This window comes from Triticum dicoccoides, chromosome 1B (genome assembly GCF_002162155.2).
Source record: "Triticum dicoccoides isolate Atlit2015 ecotype Zavitan chromosome 1B, WEW_v2.0, whole genome shotgun sequence".
Classification (NCBI taxonomy): domain Eukaryota; kingdom Viridiplantae; phylum Streptophyta; class Magnoliopsida; order Poales; family Poaceae; genus Triticum; species Triticum dicoccoides.
Genome location: NC_041381.1, coordinates 697695252 through 697699542, shown reverse-complemented (window position 1 = coordinate 697699542; position 4291 = coordinate 697695252).

Here is a 4291-nt window from a genome sequence, read left to right as displayed (position 1 = left end):
GAGGACCTCCCGAGCCGGCGCTGTGTCGGAGAGAACGGCACGGGTAGAGGATCGGGCCACGTGGAAGTTGTGGGTTTCCTCCCTCGGCGGCGATGACCGCGTGAACTATGCACCTTTTAGTCCTCTACACACACCGGCCGAAGGGATCCGGCCAGATCTATGACCAGCGGTGGGCAGAGAGAAAATGTCGCTACCGCTATCTTGTTTATATATGGAGAGGATGAGAGAATGAAGAGAGCAACCCTAGTAAAGCAAGTGCTCAGGCATTAAAGAAAAGAAACTCTCCAGAACAAGCGTTACAATTTGTGTACGTGGCATTAAAGAAAAGAAACTCTCTATTTAAGGTGACTACTGTACGACTCCTACTTACTACTAGTAGTACTAGTATTGCTCACTTGTGCTCCCCGCCCCTCCATTCATTGAACAACCCCACGGGTGAATAAACATACAGTAAGTACTGTATTTATATAGAAAGAACAAGCTCGAACTATTTTCGCGTAGTTAAAAGTTGAGGGTGGGGCTTTTCCCGGGTAGTACACGCGGCAGTTTTCGCGTAGGCGGTTTGACAGAGAGGCGAGGAGGGTGAGCGAGTGGTGGATTCTCAAACATACTGCTGGAGAGGTCGGGCTATGCGATTTGACGACGCGTTACTGCTAGAAAGACTTGTGATATGACCACTCACTATAGTCATGAATTACTGGCGCTCCGACCGGGGTGATGCCCCCCTTCCGTTTCGCGCTCTAATCTGGTGCATGACACATCGACCCGGATGCTGGCTCTCCCACATGTCGGAGTAGTAAGAAGGAGAAAAGAATGATGCGGTATATACTAGTACTACTACTCAGGTCGGAGGAGTGCGAACCACGGCAGCCCAGTGAACCAGCAGTGCGAACCATGGCAGCCCAGTGAACCAGCAGTGCGAACCACGATAGCCCAGTGAACCAGCAGTAGAAAACAATGTGGTGATATGACCATAATTTTTTTTTTCTACGATCCACACCGTAGCATGTACAATAACACTCCTCTTTGTTTGGATCCCTGAGTTAGAGCTAGTTTGGGTTGAAATAGCCTCAAATTATCGAAACAAGAGGGGTTAGTTTGAGCTAGTTTGCTCTAACCCAGCTAAAAAAACTAGCCCGGTGGAGAGGTTCTAATTGGGTTAGTTATCCTCGGACCCACTAAAAGAGAACTAAAAAAATCTCCCCTGCCCGCACCAGATCGCTCCCCCCCTCTTGCACGACTCCTCTCTGTTCCCCATAGGGCCGCCCGCCCAAGCGCCGCTCGCCCTTTCTCTCCTGTGGCCGCCCTCTCCTTCTGGCCTCCGCCGCCCTACTCCGGCCGCGCTCTCCCTCTGGCCTTCGAAGGTCGCCCCGCTCCCCCTTCACCGGTTGTTTTTCTCCCTCTATCATGCGTGGCGGCGGCGCATCTACCAGGGAGGTCGCGAGAGGGGTGATTTTGTTCATTCCTTCCCTGTCTCATAGCCATATCAGCGATCTTGCTCGCTCTAGCACTAATTCTGATTTGGAAAAGTAGATCCTGATCAAACTTGGTATAGATTTGTGGTGCATGCATGGAATTGTTTGATGCTGCTTGAGGAGGTAATAAATCTTTCTAGAGGCCCAAAGATTCAGTTCACCTTTCTAGGTATTTTAGATTCAGGCTTGCATTATTTCTAGAGGCCCAAAGATTTAGTTCACCTTTCTAGGTATTTCAGTTTTAGGATTGCATTATTTCTAGAGGCCCAAAGATTCAGTTCACCTTTCTAGGTATTTTAGTTACATGCTTGCATTATTTCTAGAGGCCCAAAGATTAAGTTCCCAGTCGGCGGCAAGCGGCCCTACTACCCATGCCGGTGTCAACCTCAACTCGCAAGGGCCGGCGTTGGAGGGGTTCCCGGGGCTTGGGCTCTATAGAGACTTCCTCCAGAGCGACGATGGCGAGCTCCTCCCTCGGTGCGTGAGGGGCTCCGGGCTCCCTCCCTATCGTGAATGACTTCTGTGGTGAGTTAGCTCATGCTTTGTTTCATGGAGTGTTTTTTTGTGAAGCTTGATTGACGACTTGTATGTTTAAATGGGATATCTCATTTGTATGGACAAAGTAAAAATTATAATGTTTTGCATGCTTGATTTGTAAAGATGGTTCATTTATGTCAATTGTGAGCGGGAGGAGGCCACAGAAGAGCCGGTCACACCAAATCCGGCAGGAAATAGGGTCCAAAGTAGTCAAATGATTGATAAAGAGCATTTATTATCAATCTAACCCTGCCATCCATACACCTATTTGGTTTAGAGTTAGTTCAGGGTTTGAATCTAACTCTAACCTCTAACTGAGTTAGATTTCTCCTCGTCTTGGTTCATCGTCATCATACTTTCCCCATTCTTGTGTTTTCAGTATCCTGTGAATCAAAGAGGCCCTTTTTTTGCGGGGAAAAATCAAAGAGGCCCTTAGACTGGTTTAGGTCCGGTCACTTTTTATAAATGTGTTATGTCCAAAATTTAATGAATGTGCTCTGGTTTTTATGAAAATAATCCGGTTTCTTATAGTAATTCATTCATTTATTTATTCTTCTATTGGGGGTTTGCATGTAATTTGTGAGGTCTGAAATGTAAAGTAGCCCGACATATGCTCCGAGTCATGCATGCACTACGACCCCAGATGCTCTATGTCCCACATGTCGGCGAATGGGAGCACATGGAAATAGCCTAGGAGTACATATAGGAGGATAAATCCGTGAAAAAATATGTACTGTGAAGCGTAGATGCGGTTCGAAAAGGAGACCTAAAGTGATGACAGCTATAGGTCGCACGCACCCAACTAGTGGTACTAGACATACGACTAACTTTTCCCTCAGAAAAAAGAGGCACGAGTGCTCAGTACTCCTATTCTATAAACACAAGTCCCATCTGACAACAGCATCCGTGCTACAGCTAGCTCTCCTCCCTTGTTTCTCTCTTCTAATTCTAAACTCGGCCGACGCCCGGTGGGCGGGGTGGGTTTGCTCAACTGCGGCCCCACCTCACAGTGAAAATGTTACGACTGGAATAAAAATGCCATATACTCCCTCCGTTCCTAAATATAAGCCTTTTTAGATACTATTTCAAATGGAATACATCATACAGATGTATGTAGACATAGTTTAGAGTGTAGATTCACTCATTTTGCTCCGTATGTAGTAGTCACTTGCTGGAATCTTTAGAAAGACTTATATTTGGAAACGGAGGGAGTACTATACTAATAAAACATTAAGGCCATGAGGCGATGCAGTGCTGGTTACAGGAGGAAAGAAGAAGAGATGCATCCATCGACGACGTCCACCTCCTCGACTCAGGGCGCCGGCCCACCGAACGGCGCCTAAGTAGCAGCAGCTTTCGTGGCCAGGTGGACGTGCTTCTGAACAATGGTGTCCAAAGATTCTAGCCGCTGGAAGAAGGCCAACGTCTTTCTGTCCTCGCTTGCCTTGTAGTGGCCTATGTAGACGATTTCCTCATAGAGGTGGATGTGCAAGTCGACGGTTTCTTGCATGGTGAGGCGCTACGCGGCGAGCGCGGCCTCAAGGTGCACATTCTTTGTCGCAACCTCCGGCACTTGTAGGGCCACCAGGGCTTGAAAGAGTTCATCACCATGGAGGCCGATGACGGTGGCAGGCAATGAGGAGCTTGGGCGCGCGGGCTGGAGCAGTACGGCAAGGTCGTCCGCGCGCTTCTTGACAGCGGTGAACTTGCGGATGGAGTTGACCATCATGTCGTCCATGCAAGAGGCAAAGCCGGCGTCAGCGAGGGCTACGATGCCGGCGGTCGCCAGCACCGTCTGGAAACGCTACGTGGTGCGGGGCCGCAGGCCGGCGCCTTGGATGATTTGGAACAGCCGACTGCCGCTCGCGTCCATCGCCTCCATAGGTGTTTGTGGCTTCTGGTCACTTGGTCTTGGATTGGAGTGAGCAGTGTTGCGCAGAGACTTGGGAGTAGATGGATTGGAGTGGTGGGGCGCCTTTATTATATGAGAGTCCAAACTCTGTTGCATTCACATCGTGCTGGCTCTATTCTGCTTCTCCAATTAATTCCCTCTGCATGTAATTGAGGATGCATCATTGACCATTCAACGTCTCGGGAACCGCTATTCTCTCCCTCCTTGGCATTCAAGCACCTATGGACCCGTCGATGACGAGGTGCCTATGGTGACTTCGTAAATTTCAAGATGATAGTGCCGTGCAAGTGTGCGTTCATAGGGGTGAGTGTATGCGCGTGTATATGAGCGCTTGCGTCTGTACTGTGTCAAAAAAACGTAAATGCGT